The 19,169-nt window shown below is 37.4% G+C and overlaps 1 long non-coding RNA gene and 1 other non-coding gene across 2 annotated transcripts in view; both read left to right on the forward strand.

Moving 5' to 3' along the window:
- The window catches only part of LOC102552412 (uncharacterized), a 215,975-nt gene that overhangs the window by 8,631 nt on the left and 188,175 nt on the right, over window positions 1-19,169 (forward strand). The gene's annotated exons all lie outside the window — the stretch shown is intronic.
- Trnan-guu7 (transfer RNA asparagine (anticodon GUU) 7) lies at window positions 13,302-13,375 on the forward strand. The gene has a single exon. It is a non-coding gene; the product is annotated as a tRNA-Asn (tRNA).

Below are 19,169 nucleotides of genomic sequence, written 5' to 3' on the forward strand. Positions count from 1 at the left end.
ATCATTTTGAAGTGTTCTTGGATTTGCTTTGCAAGACTCTTATTGAGTAATTTTGCATTGATATTCATAAGAGAAATTGGTCTGAAGTTCTCATTCTTTGTCGGGTGTGGTTTAGGTATAAGCATAATTGTGGCCTCATAGAAGGAATTCGGTAGCGCTTCTTCTGTTTCTATTTTGTAGAATAGTTTAGACAATATTAGTATGAGGTCTTCTATGAAGGTCTGATAGAATTCTGCACTAAACCCATCTGGTCCTGGGCTTTTATTGGTTGGAAGACTTTTAATAATTTCTTCTATTTCTTTAGGAGTTATGGGATTGTTTACATGATTTATCTGATTCTGTTTTGTTACCTGGCTTTGCCTAGAAAATGTCCCACTTCATCTAGATTATCCATTTTTTAATATAGATTTTTGAAGTAAGAAATCTGATGATTTCTTAATTTCCTCAGAAGCTGTTGTTATGCCCCCCTTCTCATTTCTGATTTGGTTAATTTGGATACTGCCTCTCTGCCCTCTGGTTAGTCTGGCTAAGGGTTTATCTATCTTGTTGATTTCCTCAAGAACCAGCTCCTGATTTTGTTGATTCTTTGTATAGTTCTTTTTGTTTCTACTTGGTTGATTTCAGCCCTGAGTTTATTTCCTGCCTTCTCCTCTTCTTGGGTGTATTTGCTTCTTTTTATTCTAGAGCTTTTAAATGTGCTGTCAAGCTGGTAATATATGCTCTCTCCTGTTTCTATTTAGAGGCACTCAGAGCTATGAGTTTTCCTCTTAGCACTACTTTCCTTGTGTCACACAGTTTGTGTATGTTGTGCCTTCATGGTCATTAAATTCTAAAAAGTCTTTAATTTCTTTCTTTATTCCTTCCTTGTCCAAGTTATCATTGAGTAGAGCATACTTCCATTTGTATGTGGTCTTTATGTCGTTTTTGTTGTTATTGAAGACCAGCCTAAGTCTGTGGTGATCTGATAGGATTCATGGGATTTTTTTCAATCTGCGTGTATCTGTTGAGGCCTGTTTTGTGACCGATTATATGGTCAATTTTGGAGAAGGTACCATGAGGTTCTGAGAAGAAGGTATATTATTTTATTTTAGGATGAAATATTCTATAAATATCTGTTAAATCCACTTGGGCCATAACTTGTCCGTTTCTCTATGTTTCTGTTTAGTTTCTGATTCCATGATCTGTCCATTGATGATAGTGTGGTATTGAAGTCTCCCACTATTATTGGGTGAGGTGCAGTGTGTGCTTTGAGCTTTAGTAAGGTTTCTTTTATGAATGTAGTTGCCCTTGCATTTGGAGCATAGATATTCATGATTGAGAGTTCACCTTGGTGGATTTTTTTCCTCTGATGAATATGAAGTGTCCTTAGAGCCATCATGCGGATTCGCAGTTGCTTTTCTTTCTTGTGTCAGGAGCAGACTGTATAAGTCACACAAAAATCCCTTTACTGCCTACAATTCATGGACCAGAAATGAGGATGGCCCACAACTATCAGGAAACAGCAAACCTAGTTGTGTGTGTGTGTGTGTGTGTGTGTGTGTGTGTGTGTGTTTGTGTGTGTGTGTGTGTGTGTATGTTACAAGTTTCTACAGTTTGAATTAACTCCTGTCAGAGCAGAAACTGACTCTTCTTTCTAAGCTTGGCCAAACTAACTGGTTTTGGGGTTCTTTTCTTATTTCTAGTTACTAAAAAGTACATTTCATCCTTTTCTCAATTATTAATCTACAGAGCTTGTATTAAATACTTTAGTAGTTTGGGAATAGCATCAATCTCGGTAGAAATTATTATTATTGAGCCTTAAAAATCCATAAAGTCTTATCACCTCTACTAATAAGTCAGGCTCCTTTCTAATTACATATTAAAATTTTAATTCCTGGAATTTAAAACAGATTAGATGTGGAGTTATTTATAGTAATATCCTCCTGCTTTGTTCTTACATTTATTTTCAATATGTTTTAGTGGGCTTTTCAGAAGAATTTACCAATGTCCTGGTAATACTGTATGCTAGGAGTATAGCAGATACATTCAGACTCATTTTATGCCAGGGCTGTACTAGATGTTTTCAAATTTATCACCTGATTAAATGGTTCTAGAGAAACTCATTTTTAGGAGTTAGAAATGAACTTGTTAAAAACTACATAGCAAAAAAAAAAAAAAAAAACTACATAGCAAAATGGGGAATGTATCTCTGTTGTAAATTTCATGCATTGCAAGCAGGAAGGCCCATGTTTAATCTCTAGAATTTATATATATCTAAACAAAACAAAACAACAACAACAAAACAAATCCAAGAGAATTTGTAATCTTAGTACTAAGGAAGCAGGGACATGATACTGCCCGGAGATTTCTGGCCAGCCAGCCTAGCCTACTATGTGAATTGCAGGTCAATTAGAGATACCACACCAAACCAAACCAAACCAAACCAAACCAAACCAAACCAAACCAAACCAAACCAAACCAAACCAAACCAAACCAAACCAAACCAGCATGGCTGGTGTCCAAGAAACCACAAGTGAAGTTGTCTTTTGGCTACACACACACAGGTGTATCTCCCTCACATGTGTACCCTTACATATGATCATATTTACACACACACACACACACACACACACACACACACACACACACACACTCACTAATGACCACATTAAATAATTGTGTTTAGAAGACAGGTCTTGTTTTCTGAGTGTAAATAACTGAAAACCTTTGGTGATCTGCTTCTAAAGTTAATGGCTTTACATCTATATTTTCTTTTTTATTGGATTTTTAAAAAATTATATTTCAAATGTTATCTCTTTTCTGGTTTCCCATTCATAAACATCCCTATCCCATACACATTAAGGAAGTAATCTTTTGCTATAAACAAACAGCGCAGGCTTATAACAAGAAGGATTTCTTTTGTGCAGGTGGATCTTGCTTGTGGCTGTGAAGAGCTGTCTGATGACAACTGGGTTTAACTCCAAGATTCAGGACAGGTTCGATGACCATCTCAAGGGCAGGGAACAAATCTTCAGGCCATACAACAGAAGCTCCATAGACTTAGGAGTTTATTGATCTTTAGTGCTTGTTTTTGGAGTCTATGATGTATCATTTTCATCAGATAAGCTGATTCACACGCAATGTTTAAGGTTCCTGGAATTGGGGAGGCAAGACAAGCATGAGAGGTAAATTAAAAAATTGAACTTGTACAACTTCAGAAAAAAACCTAATGAACAAAAATGTTTTTCATAATTATGAAGTCATCATTGTTTTATAATTCTTATTATTGTTTGATAATATATTAAATTTGTAAGAACTGATATTTCTAATAATAGAAAATATTTCAAGTAAAAAGCTTTGTTTAACAAATTTTACATTGCTGAGGTGAATTCAATTTGACATTTTATGTCATTTTTGTTAAAAATAAATCATACTGAGTGAAGAATACCTGTGACCATGGGAAGGATAATATTTTCTAACTGGCATTTTCAATTCTGCAGTTCCCAGTCAGATATATGGTGAGCATACATCTAAGTATAATCCATTGAGTTAGCTTTTGAAAGGCTGGAACTTCCATTAAGTAGGACAAGGTCTAGAAGCTTGTTCTTCAAGCCAGGGAATTATTAAAAAAAAAAAAACAAAAAACAAAAAAAAAACAAAAACAAAAAAAAAACCAAAAAAAAAAAACCCAAAAAACCAAAAAACCAAGGGGCAAGTTTGTGTGAGCTGTGCTATGAAAGAACATATATAGCAAGTGATTGAAGGAAACCTCTGCCAACAACTGGGAGTAGTTCCTATCATCGGTGATGTAGGTTGGGTAGACAATGTGTCCTTATCCAGTTGTTTACACGTGAGTTGAGTTCAGGACATTTTTTATTGCACCTTATGTGGAATTTGAAACATAAAACTCAGTGAAGTTGCACTTGGAAACTGAGGTTAGTATTTTAAGCCATCAAATTTTCTTACAGGTGGTATTCTTCAGTCAAGGGCTTCACTGGGAATAGCTCAAATTTGTATATATATCCCATTATCATTCCAATAGAATTTTACTTAAAGATATTTTAATGGAATACTACACATATTTGTTTTATGATGCTATGCAAGAGTGGGAATCAATGATAAGGGAAAATGTTTTCTTTCTCTTTGATTCGAAATGCAGACTTTTGCCCTGAGGGCTCTGAAAAAGTAAAAGAATATAGATCACAATGAAAAGGTTCCCATTCAACCCCTGGAAATTCTCCCAGAAGTAATTATTCTAGAAAATTTCCATTCCTTTGGAAACCATGAACGTATGTTTAAAACTGCTATGGTTTAGGCAATACATTTTTCTATTCTTCTATTTTCCTTTCCACTAAGGAAAACAAGGTTTGCATTTACAAAGCAATACATTTTTAATTGGAGCAGAGAGTGCATTTCGGAATGTGACTAGTTTTGTTCTTAAATAGATCTTTCCACTGGTATTATACCATGAAAAGGATGCCTTAATTTGAAACTGCAAAATCTTTCTTATAGGTACACATAAGAAAAGAGAGTGGATTTTTTTTTATTCACTCTTGCTTGTTGTAAAACGTCAAGACAATAAAAACGAGGAGAGGAGAATTTAGTAATGTTTCTTATTATATAAGATGCAGCAGATAGAGCAAATTCTAGGTAACATATAAATGCTTTAGTCAGCGATAGTTTTGGGTTTTGGAGACTCAACAACTCTTCAAACTGTAGGTGCCATATTAAACTAAACCACCAACCACAGATTATACATGGAGGAATCCATGACTCTAGATACTTATGTAGCAGAGGATGACCTTATCTGACATCAGTGGGAGGGAGGTTTGATGTCCCAGCATATGGGGATGCTAGAGCACTGAGCAGGAGTGTGTGAGTGGGTAGAGAAGCACCCTCAGAGAGGTCAAGGGGAAGGGGAGAGGGGAGATAGGATGGGGAGTTTGTGGAGGGGTAACCAGAAAGGAGGATATCATTTGAAATGTAAACCAATAAAATGATTAATAAAATAAAAGAAAATAAAGCTATTGTTAAGAAAAAATAATATTAGCAACATTAAATGATCTATGCAATCATTTTTCAATTCTCCTATTTCTTTTTTATTGGATATTTTATGTATTTACATTTCAAATGTTATCCCCTTTCCCAGTTTCCTCTCTGGAACCCCTCCGTCTCGTCCCCCTTTCCCTGCTTCTATGATGGTGCTCCCCTTCCCATCCTCCCATGCCGACCTCACCACCCTGCCTTTCTACTACACTGGGGAATCGAGCCTTCACAGGACCAAAGGCCTCTCCTCCTATTGATGTCAGACAACGCCATCCTCTGCTACATATGTAGTTGGAGCCATAGCTCACTCCATGTGTACTCTTTGGTTGGTGGTTTAGTCCCTGGGAGCTCTGGAGGGGAGGTCTGGTTGGTTGATATTGTTATTGTTCCTATGGGGTTGCAAACCCCTTCAACTCCTTCGGTCCTTTCTCTAACTCTTCCATTGGGGTCCCTATGCTCAGTTCAGTGGTTGACTGTGAGCATCTGCCTTTGTATTTGTCAGCTTAGGAGACAGCTATATCAGGCTCCTGTCAGCATATACTTCTTGGCATCTACAATAGTGTCTGGGTTTAGTGTCTGTATATGGGATGGATCTCCAGGTGGGTTAGGCTTTGGATGGCCTTTCCTCCAGTCTCTGCTCCATTCTTTGTCCCTGTATTTCTTTTAGACAGGAGTCATTCTGGGTTAACAATTTGGGATTGAGTGGGTGGCTCCATCCCATATTTGTATTATTTAATAGAAAACGATTGTATCTCATGAGCAGCATGGGCTCCATTAGTTGTTTCTTAGTGAGCTAGATATAGAATACAAATGGAATTTCTTCATTAAAAAACAAAGAAAAGGGTTTTTTCCTAGTGTTTTATTTCAGGTGTGTGTGTGTGTGTGTGTGTGTGTGTGTGTGTGTTTGTATGCTGTGTTCTGTAGTAAATGTAACACAAAGAGATTATAGATTGATTGCTGGCATTCTAAGACTAGAAGGGAAACTGCCTTGTATTCCAGTTAACATAATTTAGACTGGGTGTAGCTCTATCCATTCTGTATTTAAGAAAACAGTCATTTACTCTAAAAACACACATGAAACGTCTGTTGCATGCATGTTCATGTTTTAAAATTAACATCGCGTTTCAGAACATGATTCACATCAAGGAAACAGAGAGGCTGCCATGTGCATTGCTAAGGTGGTGGCTCTACCTCTGGGTCACATGCCTCATGTCCCAGATCTAGCCTTGCATCTGCCAACATTCTGAGTTCACTCATCTTTCCAGGGTAGGACAGAAGCCCTTCCTGCCTATGTGTTACACAGAGGTCAAGCTAAGTCTCAGTACCTACAAAACTCCTTAGTGTCTAAGTGCATTTCTAATTGTAATGCAATTACATCACTTACCCATTCCCTGCTTCTTCCTCCTCACTCTCTTTCCTTGATATTATTATCCTCTCTGTCTCTCTCTCTCTCTCTCTCTCTCTCTCTCTCTCTCTCTCTCTCTCCCCCCCCCCCTCTCTCTCCCACATTCTCATGTACAAAAATGTGTGTCTGCCTGTGTGCACATGTACGGATATTTGAAATACAATTTCATTTATTTCTTGAGTGCAGCTTTCTGCTGTTTATTAATTTATGATTTAGTTTGGACATACAAATTTCTACTATCTAACTTGTCCCAACCATTGTGGTCAAAGCTCATGCTGTTTTACTTACTTATTTTCATTATATTAAATGAAATTAGTAATAATGATTGGATTTTAGACCTCAGAAAATTAACAAAACAAACATGCTAGGATCACGAAATGTATTTCCTTGAAATTAGTCTTCAAAATTAAAATGACACATGTGTGAGTGAACTTTCCCTGGGCTGACAGGGAAAACCAAGTGGTATCATCATAAATGTCCCTAGTGACCTCTTTTATCCCACAAACTGTCCCCTTAACTTGATTCACTTATTTCTGAGCCAATATACATTATTTAAAAATACATTTCACTCCGTGTGATTTTCTGAGAACATATGTTGGATTTGAAGACTAAATTTTAGTGTAGTTGTAAGTTTTCTTTTCTTTTCTTTTTTCCATAATGCAGAACTATTTTTAAATATTGATAATTTCCCACATGGGTAAAGTATCTGTATTATTTTCACCCCTCCACTCCATCTCCCCACTCCCCTTGTCCACACCAGTTCTCTCAAATTCATGACCTCTTTTTTACCTATTGCCACTACATAATTAATTAATGTGAATAAAACTGATAGAATATTTTGCAAAAGATTGGAAAGGTTAGACACAAAACTAGTTCCAGATTTAAAAAAGTCTTGAACACCCTAATAAATAGGGATTTTATTTTACCCTTGGATGCAAATTGTGCAAAATGACTGGAGGAAAGTCACTTTTCCAAAGATAGCAAGTGTCATTATGCTTCTCAAATCCATTTCCCCCTTTTTCTTTTCTCTCCCCTGGTATTTATGAATGTTGCAAAGTTTCTCAGATGGCCCTGGGGCAGAGCCTGCACTGCGGTTTTTTCGTACCTGCACCCAGATAGTTAAGTGGAGGAAGCCTAGAGAGTTCTCTACGGCATGTCCTTAACTTGCATTAAATTTCCAATATGTACAGACCAAAGAGAAGCATTCATTCCCATCCCTCTCTGGAGAATTATGGGACTGTAGAGGAGTACTTACGCACAGTCAGACCATGAAATTTGAAGGTGTGTTAAACATACCTTGGCTTCAGATGGCTTTTCTTGGAATGCTAATCTGGCAGAGGCTGGGCATTTCCTTAAGATTTATTAGGCAGGAGAGAAAAGTGTATTTTAATGTTCCCCCTGGCTCTGTAAGTTATTTCTTTTTATCTGCTACAGAGGAAAATAATTAAATTATTGATGTTTGTTGGCTCATGTGTGCAGCTGCTATTTCATTTATATTGTTTATACGCCCAGCAAAAATATCCCAAGGTTCAGGGAAATCAGTGACTCAGGGCTCCTGATATATTAGCTTGTTCAGGAGAGCCAATGTTTTCATTCCTTCTTGAGAGAGTGGTATGGGCTTTTTTTTTTTATCTGCTGCCAACTTAATGTTTAAGTGTGTTTCCAGTGTTTGAAAATTCTCTTTCTAGGATTGCCTTAGCGATTATGCCAATCACCAGTTACTGTCTCTCTGTCAAACTGAAAAGAAAATGTTAATTCCCCTGTGTCATGAGACTAACCCCATGTGCAGCCAGGGAAAATGGTCTCCTCAGATAGGAAGGAACAACACAAGTGTCTGGCCATCCATGTTCTACGACTCTGGGAGAGATCCAAGCTCTCCACTGCACATTTGAGTTGGGCCTTTTCTACTGCTTTGGGAGGCTGCATCTGAGAGTCTATGGAATCCTGGCTGTGGTAATACCATGGAGAATACGGTATTTGACACCCTTTCGAAATAATATTCATTATCTGTACCTCAGATGTTTCCACATTAAATTTCAAGCATACAAAGGAGATTTTTAGACATGACTGCTAAAGCAAGAGTAGAGGAAGTGCACTCTCAAAATGTCAGAGAAAACATAAAGGGAACATGAAGTACATTTTCCGGTGTCCCTTTAGTTGACAAAGTGTGGATGTGAGTTTTCCTCCTTGTGATATTGGTGAGAAAGGCAGCATAGATGTTGGTTTCCGTGGACAGTGATTTGTTTCACCTTGCTGTCCTGATTTTAGCAGAACACTAAGAAGTAGAAGTAGAAACCTCATTGGGTAGAGGCCATTCTCTCTCTCTCTCTCTCTCTCTCTCTCTCTCTCTCTCTCTCTCTCATTCTGAGAAGTCACCGATGCAATAATCCAGGACAAATCCTTTGTCCTTTCCATTAAATCAGTACACAAATACATTTCTCATCGTAAAGCCTTTGAATTATACTGATCTGCAGTGTGCAACGCAGAGACTGCATTAATTTTGACTAGGGAACAACTTGACGCCCTGAGTTTTTTGTTTACCGTCCTGGCCCCAGAGGCAGGTAGTTAAAGCACAGGACATTGAAAGCACCAAGTGCTTGCCAGGCCCCAGCAACCCACGGGGTTCTGCTTCCATCACTGAGTCCTTTATGCCTTTTTCTGAATCAGAGATCAAAAGAGGCCAAGGGAGAAAACTGAACAGTGTATGTGCCCCGACCAAAATATTCCTGGTGTATTAGTGATAGCAACCCATGGATCACATTGTTTCATTACTTTAAAAATGCTTCAGAGTGTTAATACCGTTAGCTAAACCTCAGTGTATAGATTTCAAACCAACATATACTGTAAATGCACAGTTTTTACTATAATGAACTAGGTTTTGTCAGTTAAAGAACTCAGTAGAAATGTAAAATTACTTAAAGGTTTCAAATTCAAGTCTAAAGATTAAATAATTAAGTAATTCACTTTAAACTTATTAGAGGGTTGTACCACTCTATGATTCTTAAGCAAGTGTCACATCCTTTGGTGAACATACTGGGCTGGAACAGTGAATATTTCTGTTTCTTGCTTAATACAACAAAATGGGAGATGACAATTAACCAGAGCAAATCTCAGGCCCCAAATGCTGTGGACCAACAGCACACTATTCTTCCTTTTGTAGAGTGGATTGGAAAAGGTAACCAAATAACAGTTTAGAATGTGTACAGCCTTCTCAGTGTCCTCATACTGCTGTCTACACAAGCATGTTCATGATTCGAGTCAGTAAGCAGCCAGGTACCTGTGAAGGTGTATTGAGTCCTCTTCCATGCATAGAGTCCCGAGGCCTGGAGTCTTACCACTTTATCAAAGTGTTAACTTTCTGCTCTTGATGATGACAGGATCTAGCAAGCTTGAAAATTGCTTGGTAATTAGTTTGGAATATCTTCTTATTCCAAGTAGGCTGAAAGATATATATGTGCATATGTGTGCATTTATACACACGCATGCTCATGCACACACATATACATCAGGAACATATCTGTGTATTAGTTTATGAATCTTTACTATTTTTGGATATATTGTCATTATTAACATTACTTACAGATAAAGTCAACACCAAGGCAGTCAGATGTATAGATAATGAAATTAATATTGTTTTAGTATAAAATGGAGTTTTTGGGGGGCATTGAAAGGGGGAGTTGAGAAGGGAGTAGAGGCAGAGAGAGAGGGGGGACAGAGAAGGAGGGAGAGAGAAAGAGAGAGAGAGAGAGAGAGCATGAAATGAATATTTAAAAAATAATTGGAAAATGAATTATCCTTGTTACAATAGCCATTGTCTCTTTATTTAAATATGGGGCCATGTATTTGTTCCTATTGGCATGTCAGCTGGTACTAATTTTTCATTTTGTCAGTCTTGTGCAAGAATTAGGATAACAGGCTCAATAGGCCATTTGTACATGTATGTGTCTATCTGTATGTCAATCAATCAATCAACCTATCATCTACCCATCCATCCATCCATCCATCCATCCATCCATCCATCCATCCATCCATCCATCTGTCTCTATCTCTATCTCTGCATCTATCTATCTATCTATCTATCTATCTATCTATCTATCTATCTATCTATCTACCTAACTATCTATCTAGTAATTAAAAGAGATTATGAATTTGGGTTGTGATGCCGGAGGAGTCTGGAGGATGGGGATGAGTGGAAGAGATGTAGGTGCAGTTTTCATATATGAAATTCTATATTTTAAAATGAGGATTTCGGAGATCTTTAGGGATATTAGGGTGTTTGTGAAGATGCTGGTGAGAGGAACTTGTGTGTCATGGACCACACTTCTTAGGTCCAGTTAGAATTATATTTCCCATCAAAACAAATACCTGCATTTTGACTTACTTTTATTAGTATCTGATTTGTCACCATTCCTCACTCCATGACATTCAGTTTTAATCCCAGTTTTTCATAGTGTAAAGTAGTAATCTCTGTATTGGGACACACATATAGAAAAGTAGATAAACACAATTTATACCAAGCACAATTTATACACACAACTATACACTATTTCCAACTTGGTATACCTACTTCACATTCATCCCCCAATATCCTACTACTTTTAAAACTATTCATTCACTCATGGCAAAGACAATTTGATAAGGAAAGCATTTGATTTCTCTGCACTGTTTTGAGAATTTTCCAGAAAATAAATTTAATCAACTTTTTTTTTATGAGAAAATTCCAATAATGGAAATGGTAGGTTTCCATAGCTACACATTATGTTTTCTACTTCTAGCAACTGCAAAGTCCTTAAACAAGAAGGGATGTAAGTGGTTTTTATTAATATTCACATGACGTTATTTTCCACTGACAATAAACAAATTAAAATTTAATCAACTAGTTGGCAAATGTACCTAATGATATTGTCTGATCATGCTGTTCATATTTGGATCTCCATTCTAATATGTCTTTTTTTGCTTGGAGACAAAACATTCACATTCAATATTGTGTTGGTGGTTTATTTTCACAGCCTAATCTCATAGAACATTAGTTAACACAATTATAATTAAAGTGCTTTTATAAGCTTCTTGTATAGTTTATGAATTATAATTAATGTACAACATATATTTCAGTACATTGAATAGTATATAACTTTAGACATTCAAGCTACCTTAAATTGAAGTGAAACTTTTATATGTCTCTGAAACACTAGACTGTTGGTTACTAGTGTGTTTTATAAGTAATATTATTAACAAATATGGTTCTTACTCGGAGACAGATATGTTCCCTGATCTCAAGGACATTTGATAATGTCTGAAAACATTTATCTATCTATCTATCTATCTATCTATCTATCTATCTATCTATCTATCTATCATCTATCTATCTATCTATCTATCTATCTATCTATCTATCTATCTATCATCTTTCACACTGGGATTGGCAGAGGTTGGCAGTAGAATTTCGTTGGAAGAGGGATGTGGTTGTATCTAAGCACTGTACAGTGCACAGGGCAACTGGAAAGGTCCAGGGTGTGAATGGCATCATGCTTGAGACATTGCAACCTGGGACAATAGTTTTTTTTACTTTGACAAATTAGGCATCTAAAATAAATTGTGTGTTTTCTATTTCTAAGGAATCCTAAGGGTGCATTTCTTGATTTTTATGATCAGAGATATCATTGATAGTATTTGATTTTCAATTTAACAATTGTTTAGAGAAGAAAATGCAGAAAATAAAAACAGAGAAGAAACAAACAAACAAAAAAAAGCATCATACTAATTTCTTGCCACCAACAGAGCCAATTCGTTTTCACCTAACATTTCTTCCAAGGTTTGTTTGGTCAACTTGAGTATACATTTAAAAGAAAAATAAGCCATGCAATGGCTCACTCCACTAACTTGACATTACTCATAGGTGACCAGTGAAGCTTACTCAAATTAACCAGAGTGGAGGCCTTGAAGGATATTTAAACACTGTAGCATATTTGTGGTTTTTTATTTTACCATAACCTTTGAAATATTCGTTTGTTTATTTTTTCTCATTTAGGTACAGTTTAATAGAAAGTAGATCAAAAAATATCAGAACACAGGTGGTTATCTCATCAAAAATGCATGTATAACATCTTTACTCAAAGACTTTTAACATCCCACTGTAGAGTAAATCCTCCTGTCTTGGGAACCTGCACTCTCTAGGGGTCCATAATTACATTTACCCTAAACCAAACACACTGTGATTTCCATCTAAACCTACCTTCCCATCTTACTTTTCATCAAAATCCATGGATTTCCCTAGTTTCTAAGAACTTTAGAAAATCCTTCCACACATAAGTCAACATTAACTCACAATTCCACCATGTTTTTCAGATCATTACAATTGTAAGCTCTACTCCATAAACAGAGCTTTTTTTTCCTGTACCTATGCTGAGTTCTATTGCTGAGTACTTGTACCAGGGGCGTATCTATGCACCACATGAAATAAAAATTAGCAAAAACTATAAGTAAAAAGAACACACATGGTATGCACTCACTGATAAGCGAATATTAGCTCAAAAGCTCGGAATACCCAAGATACAATTCACAAACCACGTGAAGCTCAAGAAGAAGGAAGACCAAAGTGCGGATGCTACAGACCTTCTTAGAAGGGGGAACCAAAAAAAAAAAAAAAAAGAAGGGGGAACCAAACTACTCACAGGAGGAAATATGGAGACAAAGCGTGGAGCAGAGACTAAAGGAAAGGCCATCCAGAGACTGCCCCACACGGGGATGCATGCCATATACAGATACCACATCCATACAATATTGCAGATGCCAAGAAGTACATGTTGACAAGCACCTGATATAGCTGTTTGCTCAGAGGTTCTGCTAGAGCCTTACAAGTATAAAGGTAACCGTCTCTGTGGCGCAATCGGTTAGTGCGTTCGGCTGTTAACCGAAAGGTTGGTGGTTCGAGCCCACCCAGGGACAACAAGTATAGAGGTAGATGCTCACACCCAACAATTGAACTGAGAAGAGGGTCCCCAATGGAGGAGTTAAAGGACTGGAGTAGGTAAAGGGCTTTGTAACCCCATAAGAAGAACACAGTATCAACCAACCAGACCCCACAGAGCTCCTAGGGACTAAATCACCAACCAAAGAGTACACATGGAGTGTCCCATGGCTCCATCTGCATATGTAGCATAGGATGGCCTTGTCAGGCATCAGTGGGAGGAGAGGCCCTTGGTTCTGTCAAGGCTCGATGCCCCAGTTTAAGGGAATGTCAGGGCGGGGAGGTGGGAGGGAGTGGGTGAGGGAACACGCTCATAGAAGCAGGGGATAGGCTGGGATAGCGGGTTTCTGGAGGGTAAACCAGGAAATGGGATAACATTTAAAATGTAATTGCATTTCAATCAAAAAATAAATAAAATACCCTTTGGGGATTGGGGGAGAATCCATAGATTTTTAAGTTGCCCTAGGAAGCTTCGTTATTTGCTATTTCAAGGTAAAAATAAAGTTAAATTAAAAATTTGTGATGAAACTTTAAATTAAAAACTAATTAGGGTACAATACAGTTATTAACAATCTCTGATACTGGTCCCCAGTAGCTTTTCACTATTTAACTTGAAATACACTGAGATTACAGTAGACACATGAGTGTAGTAGTACTTTAAAAGTTTGAAAAGGCAGGCACACAACCTGTGGTTTGCCCTGACTCACACACCAAATCACAAAGGAGAATTAGAGCTTAAGTCCAGGTTTAATAAATTCCAGTTCAGTATCTCACCAGCTTAACTATAATGGCTCCCGTCTTTGGAGGAAACAAGGTGGACTTCATGGAGATGAATGGTTGTTATCATTAGTGATAGAAGTAGTAGATCTTTGATCCCATGCCTTGAGGTCTTCACTCATCTCTTTCTTGTGCTTGGGATGTTCTCAATTCACTCAATGAGAGTGGGATGTTCTCCACTCTCATTTCCCTTCCTTCTCTTCTGTTAACTCATGGCCTTTTGTTTTCAGAGCCCATGTCCTACATTTCATCCTCAGGGATTTTTTTCTACCGTATTATTTAAATTTGGCTGTTTGTCATTTGTCAATATCTGTATCTCTTTTTCCTCAAAAAATACATCACTGTATTGTTTTAAAATTTGCCTTTGCATTTCTGTTGTTTAAAGACTTTGTTTACCTTAGAGGATAAAAGACTAGGTGGATGAGGCTTGAGCTGATTTTTGTCTTCTATTGCGTCTGCAGGGAATAGAAAGCCTGTTACACAATACAAATATTGACTCTACAAAGGAATATGATGTTTGCATAGCAAGAGAGTAGTTCTAAAGAAAACTGTCTATAAAAAAGAAAAATGCTATCACACTGTTATAACAGACTGAAATGAACTTCTTAATGTTTGGAAACTAAAGAGGAATATCATGAATTTGCTCTGCTGAAATTTCCCTAAACCTCTATTCCCCCTAGTATTTTCTTACATTCCTTAATAGCCAGTGTTATAACATGTCTATTATGGGCATTATACTTGCATACCTTCCTGAAAAATCACAATGACAGAGTGCTGAGTTCTGGGTGCTTCTGAGGTGTAGGGGCACTAAATGAAGCATTTAATGGAAACTAGAGAAGACATTGTCCTTACCATTAAACTGCTTTCTGTGAACAAATTTTGTGGTTGAACTGTTTTTATTAAACATCTTCTTCTTTGGAAATGGACAGTGACTGCTAGAAAAAATGAAAAGAGAGTTGGAAAAAATATTAAAAACAATGATGAGCTAGTTGCTTTGGAGAGCCCAACCTGTCACTATAATGTAGTTTCTATGGATACCATTGATTTCTTCCTGCCTGTGTTCACTATGCTATAATAATTTACCACACTACTTGAACTGAGTAAAAAATGAAAAAAAAATCTTACGGTTCCAAAGATTGCAAAGTCTGAGGCCAGAATGACTGCAGGAGTGGGTTCTGGAAGACTCCCCTTTCTAGATCGCAGACAGCCAACTTCTTGGTGTATAACCCCCCTCAGTGAAAAGAATACATACAGAACAGAGTAGTGCATGTGTCCTTGTTATATGTTGGAGCATCTTTTGGGTATATGCCCAGCAATGGTATAGCTGGGTCCTCAGGTAGTACTATGTCCAATTTTCTGAGGAACATCCAGACTGATTTCCAGAGTGACTGTACCAGCTTGCAATCCCACCCACAGTGGAGGAGTGTTCCTCTTTCTCCACAGCCTTGACAGCATCTGTTGTCACATGAATTTTTCATCTTAGTCATTCTGACTGGTGTGAGGTAGAATCTCAGAGTTGTTTTGATTTGCATTTCCCTTGTGAGTAAGGATGTTGAATATTTCTTCAGGTATTTCTCAGCCATTCAATATTCCTCTGTTGAGAATTCTTTGTTTGGCTCTGTACACCATTTTTGTTAAGGTTATTTGATTACCTGGAGTCTAACTTCTTGAGTTCTTTGTATATATTGGATATTAGCCCTCTATTGGATATAGGATTGGTAAAGATCTTTTCCCAATTTGCTGGTTGCCATTTTGTCCTAATGACAGTGTCCTTTGCCTTATAGAAGCTTTGCAATCTTATGAGGTCCCATTTGTCAATTCTTGATCTTAGAGTATAAGTCTTTTCTGTTCTGTTCAGGAAATTTTTCCCAGTGTCTTTGCTCTGTGTTCAAGTCTCTTCCCCCTTTTAATTCTAGTAGTTTGATGTGGAGGTCCTCGATCCACTTGGACTTGAGCTTTGTACAAGGTAATAAGAATGGATAGATTTATATTCTTCTACATGCTGACCTCCAGTTGAACCAGCACCATTTGTTGAAAATGCTATCTTTTTTCCCACTGAATAGTTTTAGCTCCTTTGTAAAAGATCAAGACCATAGATGTGTGGGCCTTTAATTCTATACCATTGACATACCTGCCTGTCTCTGTACCAATACCATACAGTTTTTATCACTATTACTCTGTAATACAGCTTGAGGTCAGGGATGATGATTCCCCTAGAAGTCCTTTTGCTGTTGAGGATAATTTTTGCTATCCTGATTTTTTTGTTATTGCAAATGAATTTGCAAATTTCTCTTTCTAACTCTATGAAGAATTGAGTTGGAACCTTGATGGAGATTGCATTGAATTTGTAGATTGCTTTTGGTAAGATGGCCATTTTTAATATCCTGCCAATTAAATTTAAATCCTGCCAATTTAAAATCCTGCCAATCCATGAGCATGGGAGATCTTTCCATTTTCTGAGATCTTCTTCAATTTCTTTCTTCAGAGACTTGAAGTTCTTGTCATACAGGTCTTTCACTTGCTTGGTTATATTATTTGTGAGTATTATAAAGCATGCCATTTCCTTAATTTTTTCTCAGCCTCTTTATCTTTTGAATAGAGGAATACTACTGATTTGTTTGAGTTAATTTTATAACCAGCCACTTTGCTGAAGTTGTTTAACAGGTTTAGGAGTTCTCTGGTGGAATTTTTGGGGTCACTTAAGTATACTATCATATCATCTGCAAATAGTGATATCTTGACTTCTTCCTTTCCAATTTGTATCCCTTTGACCTCTTTTTGTTGTTTAATTGCTTTGGCTAGGATTTCAAGTACTATATTGAATAGTAGGGATAGAGTAGGCAGCCTTTTCTAGTCACTGATTTTAGTAGGATTGCTTCAAGTTTCACTCCATTTAGTTTGATGTTGGCTATTGTTCCTGATCTTTCCAAGACTTTTACCAGGAAGGGATGTTGAATTTTGTCAAAGGATTTCACAGCATCTAATAAAATGATCACTGGGTCTTTTTCTTTGAGTTCCTTTATATAGTGGATTACATTGATGAATTTTCATATGTTGAATCATCCCTGCATCACTGAGGATGAAGCCTACTTGATCATGGTGGATGATCATTTTGTTGTGTCCTTGAATTAGGTTTTTGAGAATTTTATTGAGTATTTTTTCATTGATATTCATAAGGGAAATTGGTCTGGTGCTCCACTATGTTTATAGTAGCCTTATTTATAATAGTTCCACTATATTCATAGCAGCCTTATTTATAATAGCCTGAAGGAGGAAAGAACCCAGATGTCCTTCAACAGAGGAATGGATACAGAAAATGTGGTATATTTACACAATGGATTACTACTTGGTTATTAAAACCCATGACTTAATGAAATTCTTAAGCAAATGGATGGAACTGGAAAATATCCTGAGTGAGGTAACCCAATCACAAAAGATTCCTATGGCTATACCCGTATATATAATACATGTATATCTATACATACAGGTACAGGCATATATATACATATATATGATATATTCACACTTATATTTACATATATGCAGCAACTTATACATATTTGATGATCATTTAGGTGGTAATCATTAATCTTGTGATAAAATTACACTTATTGTAAATGCCTCTCATCCCAACAATGCCAACTTTGGTCATAATTAAGATATGACAAGGGCAGAATGAACCCATGTTCTCTAAGTGCACAAGGAGAGTAGATAGTTCGTTAGTCATTAATAAAATCAGAAAGATGGAGGGGTTGGGACCAATCACCAGGAGGCAGAAATTATTGGGGTGTGATTCACTTGGGATACTGAGATACTGTGCTTCAACTCTTGAAGCTCATTTTCTGACAATTATCTTTTATTCTGTCAGTGCCGTTTTACATCCCTGTTTGCCAAGAATCTTCTCTTTATTGTCATTTCTTCAAGAAAGTTCTTCTATCAGGTCAGGAAACAATACAGCAAAGGAGACAGAAAGGATTTAAGAGCCTGAAGATCTGGAGGAGTGCTATAAAAATGCAAACTTCTGAAATGAATATGCCACGACATCCCTCCATCTGCAAGGTATCAATACAACTAAAGTTCTTGCCAGTTGGGGAGGTGCCCTCCAGGCCTGCCCTGTACTGAGGAGCTAATGTCAATGAAGTCAGTATCTAGAAGAGGTATTTATACCACTATCATTACTTCAACATTACTCACAAGAGCTAGAGCCAGGAATGAAGATGTTTCCAAGAGTATAATACCTCATGAAAAAAAATGTGTGTACACAATGAGGGAAGACTTTCTTTTTTCTTTTTTCTTGAATATTTTAAGTATTTAGATTTCAAATATTATCCCCTTTCTTGGTTCCTCCCTCTCCCACATCCCTCACCCTTCTTATCTGAGGATGCTCCCACTCTAACCTCACCATCCTGTCATTCCCTTACACTGGAGAAATGAGCCTTCACAGCACCAAGGGACTCTCCTCCCACTGATGCTGGAAAATGCCATCCTCTGCTACATATGCAGATGGAACCATGGGTCCCTCCATGTGTACTCTTTGGTTGGTGGTTTCATCCCTGGGAACTCTGGGAGCTGTGGTTGATGGTATTGCTGTTATTATGGGATTCCAAACTCCTTCAGCTCCTTCAGTTATTTCTCTAACTTTTTCAATAGGGTCCCTCTGCATAGTCCAATGGGTGTCTGTGAGTATCTGCCTCTGTATTTGTCAGGCTCCTGCAAAGACTCTCAGAAGACAGCTAAATCAGGTTCTTGTCAGCAAGCACTTCTTGGCATCAGCGATAGTGACTGAGTTGGATGGCTTCATATGGGATGGGTCCCCAGGTGGGGCAGTATCTAGATGGCCTTTCCTTCAGTCTCTGATCTACTCTTTGTCCCTGTCTAAGGGGAAGACAGGAGCAATTCTGGGTTGAAAATTTGAGAAGGGACCCTATCCCTCAACAGGGAGCCTTGCTTAAGGGACCTTACATATGGATGGTCTCTACAGTTTCTCCCTCCCCT

This window comes from Rattus norvegicus, chromosome 6 (genome assembly GCF_036323735.1).
Source record: "Rattus norvegicus strain BN/NHsdMcwi chromosome 6, GRCr8, whole genome shotgun sequence".
Lineage (NCBI taxonomy): Eukaryota > Metazoa > Chordata > Mammalia > Rodentia > Muridae > Rattus > Rattus norvegicus.